The sequence below is a fragment of the Lontra canadensis genome, unplaced genomic scaffold, assembly GCF_010015895.1.
Source record: "Lontra canadensis isolate GAN:19392208 unplaced genomic scaffold, GSC_riverotter_1.0 scaffold130, whole genome shotgun sequence".
Classification (NCBI taxonomy): Eukaryota; Metazoa; Chordata; class Mammalia; order Carnivora; family Mustelidae; genus Lontra; species Lontra canadensis.
Window position 1 is genome coordinate 589,529 of NW_022631124.1, and position 17,191 is coordinate 606,719.

At 47.9% G+C, this 17,191-nt stretch overlaps 1 protein-coding gene across 2 annotated transcripts in view; it reads left to right on the forward strand.

The window, feature by feature from the left end:
- The first annotated feature begins 258 nt into the window (after window positions 1–258).
- NCK2 (NCK adaptor protein 2) overlaps window positions 259–17,191 on the forward strand; it is a 148,881-nt gene continuing 131,948 nt past the window's right edge. Inside the window, exon 1 of one of the 2 annotated variants that reach the window (XM_032842447.1) lies at window positions 259–477. The gene's annotated coding sequence lies outside the window, so the exon portion shown is untranslated. The remainder of the gene's footprint in view (window positions 478–17,191) is intronic. The other variant, XM_032842446.1, reaches the window with a different exon arrangement.

A 17,191-nucleotide genomic window follows, 5' to 3' on the forward strand; every position in this document is an offset into this window, starting at 1 on the left:
GCGCCCGCCGCTCCCGAGCGCCTAGTCTCCCGGCCGAGGCCGAGCCCCCGGCGCTGCCTGCGCGCCCCCAGGTGTGCGTCGGGCCCCCGCCGCGCGCGCGGGCTCGGGCCGGCCCCTGGGCGGTGTCGCGGCGCGGCCGGGGAGGAGCGGCGGGAGGAGGGGGAGGAGGAAGCGCGCGGAGGAGGCGGGCGCAGCGCGCCGGGGGAGGGTCGCCGCCGCCGCCGCCGCCGCCGCCGCCGCGGGGATCGTCAGGCCGGAGCCGCGCGGCCGAGCGGGCGGCAGGCGGCGGGGAGGGCTCGGCGGCGGGAGGCTCGCGGCGGCCGGGCCGGCGGGGTCCGCCCGGGCCGGCAGCGTCCCCCGAGCGGCGGGAGGAGGGAGCGGCGCAGACAAAGAGCGGCGCCTGGGCGGGCGCTGAGCGGCCGCCGCCCCGGGACCCGCGCGGCTGCCCTCCGGCCTCGGCGGGCGGCCCAAGGCGAGGTAAGCGCTGCGGGCGGGCTCGGGGCGGGGGCCGCGAACTTGGGCCGCGCGGCGGAGTTGGCGCGCGCCGGGGGAGGGGCCGGGGGGCCGGTGCCCTCGGCTCTCAGCCGGTGCCCTGGGGCCCCGCCGCGGCCTGGCCCCCTGCGGCCGCGACTGCCGGGCACCTCCCGGCTCCGCACCTTCCCGTCCGCCTTCCGGGCGCCCCCCTTCACCTTCTCCCGGCCCGCGCGGGGGGCGGGGGCGAGGGCGGCGGGCGGACGCAGGGGGGGCCTGGGCGGCGCGTTCCCAGGACCAGAGACCCCCGGGCGCGTGGGGCGGGGTGGGGGGATGCGTCCGGCCTGCGGGCCGGCAGCGGCGGGCACCGAGGCGGGGGCCGGCGTGGGACCGTTCGGTGGCCGGGGTTGCCGTGGCGAGAGTCTCCGGGAAGAATAGCCCAGCTTCGCCCGGCCCCGGCGCGGGGACGCGGGAGGCCGAGCATGGCCCGGAGAACTTACTGTGTTTATGACAACTATTTACGATCCCGCACAAAGCTTGCTGTCACATCGCATAAAGGAGGTCCTCGCCTGGGCGAGGGGCGCTTTGTGATGGGTTCCAGGCTCTGCGTCCTGTCCCAGATTTACATGACTCTCTTACAGCCACCTGAAAGAAAAGTTTCTCACATCGCTCTGCCCTCTCGGTTTATTCAGGGCGATTTAAGCACCGAGTGGTTCTGGAAGAATTCGGTGTGTGATTTTTAAGGCACTGAAGGTAACTCCCTTGTGAGCGCAGTTAGCGTGGCATTGTGTAGAGGTATCTAATTTGCAAAAACGCTTTAATTTGTAGACAATAATGATCGCTGAGGAAGGTCTGCGCAGGATGCGGGGTGGGGGGGTGTCATTGACTGATGAACCGCAGGCACCTGACTTTAACTAGCATTGTAACAGCTTCAGGGACAAAGCAGGAACCTGTATGGTGGGCCTCTATCACTTCAGACAGTTCCGGTTGGCGGTTTCCCCTTTATTAGGTTTTGTTTATTTTGCCAACAGGTTTAAGGCTATATCTGCCAAGTTTGTGTCTGCATAATGGGATGAGCAGGCCCCAGGAACCTACAAATCTTGCAGGCCTCCTCCTTCCATTGACCCAAACAGAAACTGTACCCCAGAGGCCAGTGGGCATTGACTTAGCCCAGGACCTGCAGGTAGGAGAGGCCCTTCCTACTTCAGGCCCAGCCCTGGCTTCTCCTGCCTTCTGGGAAGGGATTTGGGTAGGAATGAGAGTAATTCGGGTGTGTTTCATACCATTGCGTTTGATATTGTTAGCAGCCCTGCTTTTCAAATCTTCAAATGAGTGAAAATGAAATTAACCAGGGCTACTGTAACTTATCAAAACAGATCTAAACTTTGCTTCTGAATACTCTTAATGCCCTTACCAGGTGCTCCTAGATAGGTGGGTAAATTAACAGGATTCCAGCATTTTCGGTGTTTATAGACCTAGAAGGGAAACGGTGGTAGTGAATGCATGGAGAGAAAATGGGCTTAACTGGGAGCTGGGGCTGTTGATGCAGGTGTTTGGAACAGGGATTTCCCAAGAAATGGGTGTTAACCAGGCTGGTGAAGCAGTGACCAGCAAGGGAAAATCCTACCTTAATTATTTCTCCTGTTGAGGTTGGTGAGGTGTACTTTTGATGGGAGAGAAAGGCCGGATGTTTGTGGTCTTCTGGCTGCAGCTACTTGGAGGCTGACATTGAGAACTTCAAGCGGTGGGGAGCTTGTGGAGAAGATGCTTGACTCTGCTTCCTCTCCGCTAGGCCTCACCTGGGCTCGGAGCTTCTCAGCTGCTACCAAAACACAGGACAGTGTTGATCACCGAACTTAGGATCAAACTGGGTGGCAAATCACCACCCGTGGAACTGACCACACCATCACCCGCCTCTGCCCACTTGTGGAGAAACTGGCCCCTATTTATTTATGTATTTATGTATTTATTTATTTTTAAAGATTCTATTTGTAAGTAATCTCTATACCCAATGTGGGGCTGGAACTCAGAACCCCAAGATCAGAAGTCCCCTACTCCACCGACTCAGCCAGCCAGGCGCCATGAAACGGGCCCTTTTTAAATGGGTGGGGCTGTTTAAGGTGCATTTCTAAGAACTGTGCTCAGTTTCCAAGCTTCGAGTTTTGTTTTATTACATGCTATATGCTTAACTTCTCTCCTTCCCTGAAATCTGTGACCCTATCCTGTCATTTGCATTGGGGGAACATTGAGGTTTTCCAACTGGCAGCAGATCTTATGTACACAGTATTTGAGAAAGGCATTATCATCCATATTAAATACACCGGAAATCTTCTTTGCATGTGCACAAACTTGATAACCTTTTGAAATACCCTAAAGACTTCCTGATTGCCCGGAATAACCTGGAGTCCTTTACTTGATAACTTGCATTAGCTTAATTTGCCCTGGCTAAATGAGGCTGTGTTGCTCCCTGGGATACACATGCTTCCAATGGCCCAGACTGACTTGCAGCGTGTGCTGGGGGCAGAGAGGGCTTTTGGACGTGGTTCTCCATCATTCAGAATGAGGCCGGCTAGCTGAGGAGCTGAAAATTGCTTGCTGGACCTGCAGGGGAGGGCAGTGGGCAATGTTTGGGAAAACTAGTAAGCAGAACTTTTTTTCACAAATGAACTGGAAACTCCCCACGACTCACCCCAGAGGCTTAGGGAATTAGTTTTCCCATCCAGAGGGATAGCAAATGGTGCTTCCAAATGGTTTCTCTTTCTTCAGATGAGTGATGGAAATCTTTCATGGCATGTTTTCAAAGGGCCTAAGTTAAAAAGTGCTATCATGTATGTTGTTAAATGCTTGAGTTCAGACAACTTAGAAGGAGGTCAAGACAGCCTTTAACTGGTTATCAAAAGTATGCAGCTAAAGTAAAAATAGTTTCCTAGTTCTTTAGGCCATTTTAGTAACACAGTTTTAAAAATTAGACTGTTTTTTCTTTTCCTGCATTTTACTTTGAACAGATCTCAAAGTATGTATTTCTGAAGGTGTAATCAACATTAGCAAGTTATATCCACTCACCCCCACACATACACACGTCACAGTTTGCCCTATGATTTCTTGTGTTCATACCTTATACTCATGGTTCCCAATGAATACTAACTAAACACGTGAATACCGAGTTCTGAGCCTATTGAGTTATTGGGGCTCTAGGTTCCCACGGAGATGTGAGTAATGAAAGATCTCCAGGATCTTTGTACATCTGCTCAGAACCTATGACATCGTGGAAGCTTTTGTCCCCAGGATGTCCAGACAATGGGCGAATTTGGCCTGGTGGCCTCTCTTATTTGGTTAGATCTTGGTCAGAGGAGTCATTTATAGTCCTGCAGCTAAACTTAAACCAAAAACCAAAACAAAACAAACCCAACAAAACAAACAAAAAGCAAAACAAGAAACAAATCCGGTTGCATAACCACCTGTAGGTTTGGCTGCATACCTATGCTTTTCAGTGGATTGTGGGAGCCAGCCTGAACTGGCAGCTTGGGGCAAAGCCTTTGTTACCTGCTGGGTCAGTGAGTTTGTTAGCTCCGCCTTACTTCTTCCTCCCCTTTGTATTTTTCATGTTTTTAAGAGAAGAAGCTTCCAGCACATTCCAAACTTAAATATTGCAGTTTCCTCTTGGTAGTTGTGCTGGTCAGTGATTCATGAAGATCCGAAGTGCCACAGGCAGGTAAGAGTAATCGGCGTTAATACTGACATGCTAATTCAGGGCTTACAAATGGCGTTCCACACATGCCATCCTGTTTCATATTTGAAATAACATGGTAAAATGGGCGCGGGTCCTTCTTTCTCCGTGAGGAGTCTAGAGCTCAGGGACAACAGCAGGGAGGACAGAGCTTGAACTTGAGGGTGGTAAGTGCTTCCCATCGGATCCCTGTGCGGTTAGCCCTGAGGCTAAGCAGATGGCAGGTGGGGAACCCCAGAAGGGTGCTGGGGAGCTGTTTTTGTAAGGTTACTGATGTGCTAGCTCATCCCACTGGGACGCGGAGTGCACAGACCTTGCGTGGATGCCTTTGTCACATCGCAGGTGCAAGCAGAGAGCGGTGGGAGCAGGGTCTCCGTGTGCATTGACTCTTTGAAGGTGAGCCGTTTCGGGGAGACCGTGTCAGTGAGCAGTTCAAGTGAAACTTTTGTCCTCGCTTCGTTGCTGGGAGCCAGCATCACCCTAGACAGTGCCTGCAAGTGGAAATGTGCTTGTTCTTCCTCACCGTGTGTTCTGGATACAGAAACAGAACCGCACAGGCCGGGTGCAAAACAGAAATTTGTTTCTCATCCTTCTGGAAGCTGGGAAGGCCAAGATCAAAGGCAGGCTGATTCAGTCCTTGGTGAGCCTCTCGTCCTGGCTTGTAGAAGGGCACATTCTTGCTTCGTCCTTGTGTGCCCTCTCTTTTCTGCCTGGAGAGAGTCACTGGTGGCTTTTCCTCTTAAAAAGTCACCAGTCCTGTGGGATTAGGGCCCCACCCATACGGCCTCACTGAATCTTAATTACTTCCTCAAAGGCTCTGTCTCCAAATGCAGTCACAGTGGGGCTTAGAGCTTCAACATACTGGGAGGGGGCGGGGAACAAGTCAGTTCATACCAGTGTGTAACCCTGTGTTGGGAAACAAGACTGATCATCTTGGGAAGTCCTCTTGCTTCCTTAACCCAGATCTGGAATCTGTATTTGAGGACACCTGCCAGGGGTGGTTACAGAGCAGAGGTAAGGAGGGGATGGCGGCTCTTTCCTAGTCACACAGACTCAGCATAGGGAAGGATCCTTGGCACTGGGCTTCCAGATGCTGGTCAGATTTTAGGTGGGATGATTAAGGGGAGAGAGCAGTGCTGACCTAATGCAGTTATGGATGCTTCCCCTCAGTGGAGGTAGGTGTTTTTGGGATCAGGATTGTGATAAAATATCAGATCTCGTGAAAGCACTGGGTTTGTATGGCCATGAAAGCGCTTCCTGGCCCTGGGTGAAGAGAGCAAAGTGGGAGGGCAAGGCCATCCCCTCCTCTGGGCCTCTGTTACTGTGACCCTACAGCCTCCACGGTGTCAGCAGGGGTCCCTTCGGTGCTGGTGCAGGCCCGAGTTTGCTCAGGTACACCCTGAGCGCTGTATGCCCACTTCTGACTCAGGTCCTTTTGGGTTGTGCAGGATGATGGCGGATGGCAGGGGGAGGTCTGTGTGGCAGACAGCTCTCCCGCTCCATATCGGTATGTTCATTCGTTTATTCGCTTAGTCCGTCATTCATGTGAATTATCCAGCTTCTTATCGATCGTGCCCACCTAAAACTCTTGAGTTTCACAAGCAGACGTCTGCGTGTCACTGTCTCTTGACTTGCAGGCCTTCTCAGTTAAGCGCTCCATCAGTGACTCACTCAGTCATCCCTGAATATCCCACCCCCCATCCCCTGTCTTAGTGATCTTCCCACCGGAAGCTCTCCTACATCTGAGTCCTGCTGTACTTCTGATTTCCTCTTGTGCGTGGACTGTCAGAGTCCCTTTTGACCACTCTTGCCGATCCGTCCGGCTCACCGCACTGTGATTCCAGACTGGCCCTTGTCCACATCAGACCACTGTCCCAAGTCCTCTGTGTGGCATGTGTGGGTCTGCACACCTGGGCTCCCTTCGTGTTTCCCCCAGCTTCTAAATTTACCCCCCCAACCCCCGCCTCTGCCCTGTACCCTGAGCCACTACAGTCATCTGTGTCTGGACACTGAATGGCACTTTGCTAATGGCGGTAACAAGACCGAAGTTTATAATCACCTTCGTTTCAAAGAATTCTGTCCACTGGGCTTGATTCAGTGTTACCCCTTATACTAGTGGCATCACCGCATAGCTGCAGGCCTGCACCTCCGAACCGTGCATGCCCCTGAGGGAGGAGAGAATGGGTGCAGAACGTCCTGTGTGTCTGCTTTCATGTGACCTGTTTCCTTGCAGATGCCCTTTGAAGTGATTGTCAAGAACAGTGCTGTTCTGTTGAAATCTGCTGCGGGCCACAGATGTGAGCCACGGACATAATTTTCAATGTAGCCACATTGAAAATTTGAAGCCCAACAAATAAAACTAATTTTTGTAATATTTTTCTTTTTACCCAAGAGCTTTAAAATATTTTTATTTCTACGTGTAATTGATGGAAAGTCTTATTAGTGAGATAACATACATCGTCTTCCTTGTGTGTGGTCTTTGCAATTGGCCATGTTCTGCACTGTTGGCCCATCACGTTCCTTCTTGCCCTGGAGAGGCCAAGAGCCCGGTGACGCTGGTGGCCGCCATGTTGCGGAGTGCAGGTGGATCTAATTCTGATGATTCCACTTCATTTATTCTGTACATTCCAAAGTTGAGAAAGCTAAAAAGACAGAGTGGAAACACTTTGGAATAATAGTAACGGCAATTATTATTACTCCCGAGTGGGAAAGGTGTAGTCCATGTAGTTACAGGGAATAATGTGAGATCTCGTGCCCTCAATTTTAGAGGCTAAAGTCATATTTGATTACATGTAATTAAAATACTTGGTACATTTTACAAAGACTTTAAAATGTGTTTTGGATTCTAGAGGCTAAATTACCAATGTAAAACAACTTTTGGGTATTAGGATTCAACCTAATTCTGATGGATGTGAAGTACTTGATTTATAAGTACTAAAGCGAAAATCGTATTTTTTTTTAGTGATTAGTTTATCCGTGAACACATACACACAATCACACATTGTAATTACTGTTCTAAGTACTTCATACAAAGTAATAACTCACTGAATCCTCTAAAAAATTAAGTGTTTTTTGTCCTTCTAGATCAGGGTGCAGGGAAATAGCAGGTTACCTTGCCTGAGTTTCCACAGCTAGCAAATGGCAGGTCTGGAACTCAGACCCCCTGACTTCAGGGTCTCTGCTCTCATCCCCAAAGCTAGGCCACCCATCTTTTCATTGAGATGTAGCTGAAAATATGTAAACAGAACTATAGACTTTTATTAGGTATAATATTTGAGAAACTTTGATGGAAGACCATTGATAAAGAGTGGAGCTTGGATATTGGTTCATTCTGGAACGTTTTTGATTAGCCAAGCAGTGGAGGAAGGCCTGAGCTTGGGAAGGACGGAACAAAGAGTTAGAGCCACTCACTTGGCTGTGGAAGGCTAGCTCTGTGGGGTCTCAGGGGAGCATGACCGAGCACCCTTGGCCTTGCTTCTCCTCTCTGCCCTTCCTTGCTGTATCCCGGAGGTCGGTGCTCCTCCAATGGGCAAACTCGCCAGTTCTGAGATGGGCATCAGCATTGCTGGAGGGCTCGGATGGTTGGACCCACCACAGAGGCTCTGAAGCAAAGGTCTGGAGTGAGGATGCCCTCTTCTGCTGAGTTCCCAGGTGACTTATGTTGGGATGGGCACCACACACTGAGAAGCAGCGCTGAGGGATTTGCAATAGGACACCGGTAAGTGAGGAGGTTTCCATGTTGAGTAGTAACAGCATTACTACAGTAAATTAACAGTAATTTGAGAGTGACCCGCAAGCCTGCCTCTAGCACTGTTGGGCAGGTCTGCACACGAGGTCCTTTCATATGTGTCTGTGCCCCACCCAATGTCCCATCACCGTGGGGACTGCGGAGAGAGGACTGGGGATTCTCTTGCTCCTCCACGTAGCTCCTGAGCCTTTTGGGAGGCCATTGTCAGTTGCAGCTGTGTCTTAATGAGTTCCTGTGTAGTAAAGAGAAGGTAGGGAGGGAGGGGCTTGGAGCCTGGAGCCCAACACACCAAACGCTTTCCTTTGTGCTTTGATGATGTCTGTGTCTTGAAGAATCCCAAAATGGTTTTGAAAATCTCCTTCTCAGATCACTAGAGAGACCAGGTCAAGTGTCAGTCTGGATTTTCAGAAGGCTTCTGTTATAGGCTTCCGATGGGGGCGTTGACATTGGTCGCCATTCCAAGCCAGACCGTCCTTAACCTAACCTTCCATTTTGGAGAGACCCTTAGAGGCTGTCAGAGCGTTGGCTAGCCTTTTCCCAGAGCGGGTAGCCCTCACGTGGAACGAAGAGTCTGGTGTCTCTGTTGGGGAGGCGTCTGTGTGTCTGTACCAAGACTTGGGAACACAGTGGTTTCAGAAGGACTACACCTTGGGCAGCTCCTCTGAATTCACAGGCTTGGATTTGCAGTCAAGCTGTTTCTCCTGTGGCCAGCTCTGTATGTAGCATGTTCCAGGAGGAGTAGCGGCAAAGATTGCTTTACTTAAACAAGCGTAATAATTCTCCCAGCAGCGGTGGGGGTGGCCAGCTAATAACTGTTCCAAGAAGCTGAGGTCACACTGAGATGCCTAGAAAGTGCCAGTGGCTGTCTTACCAAACAAAGCCCATCAATGTCGACATTGATTTTCCTTGGAGAATGTGCCTCAGTTTAATATCTCAAGAATTTTGGCTGAATATTTAAGGATGTCTGCAAGTCAACAAATAGTTTAATTATGTCACTCAGGAATCGGGCTGCAGAAGAGAAGAAAGAGCAGTTGCTCTCTTCCGTTCTTGTATGTCCATTTTAAGAACAGTGATTTTAAAAGCTGGTTTCCCTATTTGCAATTCTGTTGGTGTTGGGCTGGTAGGGAGAGGTCTGAATCGGTGATAAACAGCCCTCTTACTGCTCTGAGTGACAGAAGCCAGCTTGGGGACGTTAACATAAAAACTGCAAACTGCTTGAGAATTTTTAAGAGATCAAGAAATAACAAGGGATTCAGGGAGTTATTTTAGAGACAGTTTCAGGAAATTTGATACAGGCGAATAGTGAATTTTCATCAAACCACTTTAAAAAAAAAACCAATTGAGGAACAGAATCAGGCAAGACAGAGAGAAAAACAGATTTTTCTTTCCATTTTCTTGGTTCTCCACTCTGTGTTTCACCTTTGCACGTGACTTACTTAATGTACGCCACCATCCCGACCGTTTATCTTCAAGTCTGTTTTCCATCTGTCTCCAGTACCTGCTCTTGGATGGTTTTTTCCTTTATATGCTTCCGGTCTAGCTTTCCTGGGCCATCCCTAGCTTGTAGTTCGAAGCTGTCCCTGCTACCCCTTTATTAAGCCATCTGTTGGGCTTTAGTGCCTTCCCCTACTTTTCTTAGTCGGTCTGTTTTATATGGTTCAGAAGATAAGACCCAGTGGTGACTATAAACACATTTTGCCATTATCCTCTAAAAAAGAGAAAGGGGAGTGGGGATCACGCACACTGGGTTGTCTGAATTTCCACTTTGGAGCATGCCTGGGTGGAACCAAGGCTCACTTGATGTGTCACAGAGGAAGCCTCCAGTGTTGACTGCATTGCTGCTTAAACTTGACTGTGCCCTGCGCTCAGCGCTGTTCAGGAAAGCGGATTCCACCTGTCAAAAGAGAGAGGCAGATCCTCTTTTCCTCTGTGTGTCAGGCTGGTGGGGGTTACATGTTGGAGGAAGAAGATAAGTTTTCAACGTCATGCACATTAGTACGTGTAAATTCCCATCCATTTTTGGATCTTACTGGCTATTAGGTATGGATTAAGAAATGAAAGCCATTCCCTTTTACAAATACAGAAATCCTTTTTTTTAAACTGTTAGTATTTTAAAAAACTTCATTGAGATTTGAACCTCCAGTCCCATATATAGATGAGTGGTTCTCAACTGGGGGTGATTGTGCCTGTGTAGACATTGCAGTGTCTGGAGACATTTTCGAGTTATCTTGACTGGGCAGTGCTCCTAGTGTCTTAAGTGGCCAGGGGCCAATCGTCCTACAACCAACAGGACAGCCCCCATCACTGAAAATGAACCTGGCCAGAATTTCGGTATTTAAGCAACCTTGATGTCAGTGAATGCTTCTCTACTTAAACCCTTAAATTATGGCACTTGTATTTTTTCACACAGTTGCCCATATGGTGATCATTTTTTTTCACCCATTTTTATAAACACGAAAAATATCTATTTAGAGAGTTACACACTATACATCTTAACAGTTATATAAAGGAGAAACCTACTTGACTATAAGTGACTTAACCACAGTTTATCTGTAACACCATTTGTGGTAAAATATGGCATACACTGCTTTTTCAAATTTTCTGCTTCTACATATTTGGACCATATAAGTATATAATGTTGATTTGTGGGAAACATCTTGAAATCTGGCTGAACTGTGATAAAAACATGCTCCCCTTAGAATGTCCACTTACAAGGAAGTAATGGGGTCCCTTCTCAATTGCATTTATTTATTTGAGGAAGAGAGAGAAAGCGAGTGAGCAAGTGGAGGGGTGGGGGTGGCGGGAAGGGAAGGGGCAGAGGGAGAGAATCTCAAGCAGACTCCCTACTGAGCACAGAGCCCAAGGGTGGGCTTGATCTCAGGATCCTGAGATCATGACGTGAGCCGAAACAAAGAGTTGGCTGCTTAACTAACTGAGCCACCCAGGTGCCCCCCTCAATTGCTCTTACTAAGTAATCAGTTTTCAGAGGTTGGTCCACTCAAAATCTTTTTACGTAGCTGAGAATCCTTTCAACTGGTGACTGTCCATAGGAAAAAAGGTTTTTGCTGTTGTTACTACTAAGCTTCCTAAGATTCTAGGTTCAACCTGATAATCTTTGAGTGGGTCACATCTGTTAGCTTTCAAGTGTTTCACTCCTGCCTTTGTATAGCTCCGAAAAAATAAACTCTTCAGGGGAGAGCGAGTGAAAATACCACAAATTAGACCTTATCCAGGGAAACGGAAGGAGAAAATTATAATTTGGCTGTTAGTCTCTGTCTGGGTTAGTGGCAGAGCTGCCTATTAGCCAGCCTGGAATATGACGTTGATGTCCACACTTTTTTTTTTTTAAGACTTAAACTCGCACTGACCAAGTCTGATAAGCCCAGGAATTAAGAGGGCTCTCAATTAGAAATTTCCCTGGCTTTATCTGGATCTATTTTGTATAAATCACTTCCTGTTGTACTGCTCTTCCTTTCTACTTTTACTTTGTTGCTTCCTATCTTCTTTCTTCCTGTGCAGTTATGAGGATAAACAAAAAATCAGCACTTTGTGAGTTTTTGAATTTCTGTTGGTGAAGATTGTTCAGAGCACAATCAGTCTTGTCTTTTCCAAAATGCTCCCATCCTCGGTGGACTGAGAAGGGCCTCTGGAAAGTTGATAGTAACTCTTTGGACAGACTCAAGCATTCTAGGTATGAGGTCTAAAACAACGTAACATATCTCATTGTTCTTTGCCCAGGCTGGGTATCATTGGATTCTTCTAGCCTGGGTGGAGGGAGGCAAATGTTGTCATTAGCTCTTGTGTAAATGAGGAAAGCGCAGGTCACGGGACAGTGGCTGGCTACCAGGGGTCTTGTTGTGAGTGGCCGAGAGGAGCCTCCCAGGCCCACACTCTCAGCAGTGCATTGGGTCTGGGGTGTGTGTGCTGCTGGAATCCAGAGCTGTGGATCCCGGCTGTCCTTCAGGCTTTGTGTGCACGTCTCCTCCCTGAAAATAAAAGGTTGGCTTTCCTGTAGTGACTTCTTGACTTTTAATTATAATAGGAGCTGGAATAACACAATGTGGTCCTGAACTTCATTAACAGCTGGTCAAGATTTGAACTGCAAAAACACAGCTTCCTCTGAGGAGTGCAGGTGTAGACTCCTCTCCGCCTGCTGCTTATTTGGCTCAGGTTGTGCAGCAAACCTGTAACCTCCCAACCTCTGTTTTGTCTTCTGTGAAACAGGGCCATAGCGCTCCTGTTTTTGAGAACCTTGTATGGGCCCACTGTTCCCTGTTGAAAAATTTGAACCATACCGTGCCTTTTCAGAGATGTTTCTCCCAAGGAAGGGGGCCCATCTGAGTTCCACGGTCAGTTTTGTTGCTCTTCCTTTTTGGTGAATGGGGTTTGAGGATGGCAAAGGCATGTGCGCAAGTGTAGAAAAGGCTGCGTTATTCATGCTGATCTGACCTACAGACTGGACTGCCGTCCCCGTTTTGCCCAGCTGCATGATCATACAGCTCATGCTTTGGAGTGCCAGCTACAGGAGAGGCACTGTGCCCGGGGCTTGGGACCCAAAAACTGGCCCTCAGGGATCTTAGAAGCTGATGCAAGCTGGGCTCACTGGTTCCCACTTAGCTCGCAGCCCAGCTCACTAGCCTATGAAGTGATTGTTCCCTATGTGTGGGATCTTGTAGTGGGTACAAGGAGGCATGCGGGGGAGTCCCCAAGGCCAGGTAGACCTCCCTGCAGTTCCAGGGAAGGATAATGTTTTCTTTGAGATCTGCAAGAACTTCTTCGTTCTGCATGCGGCCCCAGAGACCTTGCCATGGTCCCACTTGCCAACTGTCAACCTCTGTCACCGCTGCCGCTGGGCTGGCACGCTGTTCCCGCTTCCCAGGAAGGGCACTGTTCTTGCAGGGCCTGGCGGAGGCTCGGGCTGCCCCTTCGCTTAGGATGAACACTTGATTTGGGGGGTCAGCTAGTCCCTAATTTTCAGAGAATGTGAACTCTACTTATATGTTGAGACTTTTAGATCTTAAAAACCGGTAAGGCCGGGCGCCTGGGTGGCTCAGTCATTAAGCCTCTGCATGATCCAAGGATCCTGGAATCCCTGCTCAGTGGGGAGCCTGCTTCTCCCTCTCCCACTCCCCCTACTTGTGTTTCCTCTTTTCGCTGTGTCTCTCTGTCAAATAAGTAAAATCTTTAAAGAACAAACAAAACTAAACAAAAAAACTGGTAAGGCTACTTTTTGGTGCTTTTAAGGGAAGGCTGGCATGGGGTATTACACTAATACTTCCTGACTCATTTTTTTAATTGGTAATGGCATAAATGCATCGTGCCATTACATTTTAATCCAGAAAAGATTTATTTAGTCAGATTATTACTTCACTTGGGTTAGTAATGAGTATTATAAACCACTCCTGTCCAGACCTCTCCCAGTCTTATTTTGTATCCTACTGATAGTCTGGTTTGAAGTGTATCTCCTTTGAAACTTAAGCTCTTTCTTACTTCATTATAGATGTTCTTTTTGTAGATTTTAAATGCAGAGTTTCAGATTGTTGACTTCTGCTTTATCTGGTACCCAAATCATTGTGCCATTTGACAGCGTGTTGATATGAAACTAATTTCTAAAGGTGGGCCAATTTTGTGTTTCTGTTCTCGCTCTGGTTAGCATCTAGAAATAGCTTAATGGTGGCATGCCAAATAATTAAAATCATAATTAGTGATTTGTCTTCCATTTCATACGGAACCAGTTTACGTTTCACTTTTGATGATGTGGATTAGCGTAAAGTAGTTTTTGTGATATTCTGTAATTAATTTGTGATACACTGTAATTAATGCTTACTGCTCAAATTAACTTAATTTGAGAATAATGAGAACGTAACTTGAGATATGAGTATTGTGATGCACTTTTAAAGATTGGTTGGAATACATCGATTCCTGGCTCTTGGGGGCCTGAGTAGGAGAGAATTTAATGTATGTTCAATTAGTTTGTTCTGCATCTTATTCAAGGGAGGCAGTTTTTTGTTGTTGTTTACAAACTCATGTAGTCTCTTACCTTACATATTCAAGTACTTATAGCATGCTGTTTGAAGAATGGCATAAAAATTGTACTGAGTTCCAGCCATGTAATAACCTTATTTTATTGTGTTAAGCTAATTCGGTACATTTATCTCCTTTTGTTCATTCTGGTTTTTACCCACTTGTCCAAAGTACAGTTTGTAATTCTTGAAAGTCGTCCATGTTATGCTTTGCATATGTGCATATTTATGTATAATACATATATTATTTTAAATAAACCTTTAACTTTGGAATAGTTTTAATAATTTTTTTAAAGTTTTAAAAAATTTAAATAAGCCTTCTACGCAACGTGGGGCTCGAACTCACAGCCTTAATATCACATGCTCTTCCAACTGAGCCAGGCAGGTAGCCCTAATTTTAGAATAGTTTTAGATTTACAAAAAAATTCCAAAGATGGTATTGGTACCTTATTGCTAATTAAAGTCTGTACTTGATTTGGATTTTCTTGACTCTTACCTAATGTCTTTTTTCTGGATCCCACCCAGAATTTCACATGACACTAGTCGTCTTGTCTCTTGAGGTTCCTCTTGGCTGTGACAGTTTCTCAGGCTCTCCTTGGTTTGATGACCTGTATGCTTTTGAGAAATACCAGTCAGTTGTCCTTTGGAACGTTCCTTAGTTGGGATTGGTCTGATGTTTTTCTTATGATTAGACTGGAGTTACAGGTTTGGGGGAGGGAGATCATGAGGTCAAATGCCATTTTCCGTGCCTTGTCTCAGTGGTATACATACTGTCAATGTGACTCGTCACTGTTGCTCTTGACCTTGATCACCTGGTTGAAGTGTTTGCAGGCTTCCCCACTGTAAAGTTAACTGGTTTTTCCTCTGTTCATATAGCAAGTCACTATACACAGGAAGGAAGTCACTTAACACAGGGAGGAGTTCTATTCTGCGCCCTTGAGGAGGGGCATGTTATGTCTGGGAGTGATTTGAAATTCTGCATGGGAGATTTATTTATTCTGTCTGAGGGAGGAGGGTTTTCAGTGGTCACAGGGGCAGTGTAGCACTGCCCTTGGTGCTGTTCCAGAGGAGGGAAGACCGGAGCCTCCCTGCTTCCAGAATGTGGCCCTGGGGTATGTATTAGGCACACAGATTTTTGGGGCCAGCTTTGGCCCTACTGCCTGAGTCTCCTGGGAAGCGCTGGTTTGGGATTCTTCCTGTCGAACCAGTGGCCCAGGTGGTTCTGATGCTCTCTATTACCATTTGAACCCTCTCTCCTGCCAGTAGCATCTAGTCCCGTGGCTTTTCTGTGAAGGGCCTCTGGCCTGATCACCCCCGCGGTTTTAACCCCTTCTGGATAGCGTAAGTGCTTCCCTGTGTAAGCACAGGGTCATTCTTGCCTCCGCATGATGCCCTGGGAGCTCCACAGAGGGCAAGGAATGCAGTTATAACCATGGACCCTGTGGGTAGGGCAGGTCTGGGCCACAGGAGAGCGGGCCTCAAATGCCCAGGCCTGTCCAAAAATGCTGTTGTTGTGTGTGTGCCCATGAGAGCACGCGAGGTACTGTGTGAAGGTGGGGATGGCCTGTGGACGCTATCCAAATTCGGGCAAATAATAATGGCCTGCAGATGTCCATGGTCTTCTTGGGTGCCCAGTGCCTTTGGCTGTGCAATGGCTGTCTGTCTCTGCGGCGATCCCTGATTGCAGGGGAAGGTGGTGGCCCCAACTGGCTTCTCCTGTTGGAGGAGGAGTTTAGTGTGGAGGGAGGTCCTGCAGTGGGCTCGGCCCATGCTGTAGACAGAGTCTGCTGCTGGTGGCCCTGCCCACCTGCCCAAGTACTGTGATAGAGCTCCAGGTGTGTATATGGGCAGAGGTCCAAGCCCAGGTGGGAGTTGGCTCAGAAGCTGGCTTGGGGTCGGAGAGGGCCTTGGGAGGGCCCTTTTTTCTCTAGCCACTGACCAGCGGTTCTAGAGAATCTTTCTCCAGAGCGAGAAGAAGACTCTGACCCTTTCTTTTGGGTGCAGAAAGGGTCAGAGTCAAGGTCAGGAGCCCATTTGCTTTCCTTTTTATACCTCCTCTCCCCATACAGCAGTGGTAGGATTTGAGGGTTGGGGGTAGAAGGCTTGCATACTGTTCCACTCCCCAGAGCAACATGGACCAGAGAGATTCACCTGTACTCATTCACACAAATACAGTTTGTATTAGTGCATTTGTTTATTAACATTATGGGACGCCAGCATTTGCAGTGGCCTCTTTGAACATGATTTCCTTTTAAATCCACGCTTCTGTGTTCAGCGTATAATTTACTATTTCTCTTTTGACCTGCAGATTTCTTATTTTTAAGAAATCTTGTCTTTTTTTCCAAATTTTTGTTTTGACCCAATTTTTGAGAGGTTTTGTGTAGAAGAATCACTTGAAATGAAAACCAAAGACTCCAGGTTTGTTGGAAAACACTTAAGGGCACTATTTCTGCCCAGTTGGCTGGTCTTGGGTTTTCTTTAAAATACATGAGCTTTTTGAGAGCATAGTTTCCATACAGTGGTGCTGAACGGAGTGATCGCTGAAGCTTTCTTCCAGCTCTCAAGCTGGCAGAGGCCTTACTCTAGGAAGTGGGTCGCACTTCCTAGAGTAAGCATCAGTAAGAGAGCATCAGACTGGGGGCTGGGTCCTGGCCCTGGGCTGTGCCCCCACATCAGTAGGCTTTGTTCTTATTCACATCAACAAAAGAGCCCTCTGCTTTGAAATGTCCCTCCTGCAGCCCCTTGCCCCAAGTCTGGACTCCAGGGATTTGCTGAATCCGATGGCCCAGATTCATGGCATCATGTGAACTTCCAAGTGACTCCTCAGAGAGGGAATCCTGAACCCAGGGGGGCTGTTTGTGAGTTGATGGACTTGGGTGGGGGTTGGTCCAAGCACACCAGGTGGGAAAAACTCACATTTTTCTTTTCACTGGTTGTTAACTGAAATTTAGTATTTCCTCCCATTGTGAATGCAGATGACACAACCCTTGACATTCACAGTCCTCCAGAAATGACTGGGATTCTCATAACTGCATCACGGTGGTTGCTGATATGTTGAAACTCGAGCTACTCTCATCGTTCCTTTGAAATTATGGTGATTATTAGATCTGCCGCGACGCCCTTTTGTTCAGTGAGTTATAAAGGAGCACATATATTACGATATCTCAAATGTGTTTTTTAAATAATATTTTAATAACTGTGCTTTAATCCAACTGCATAAAA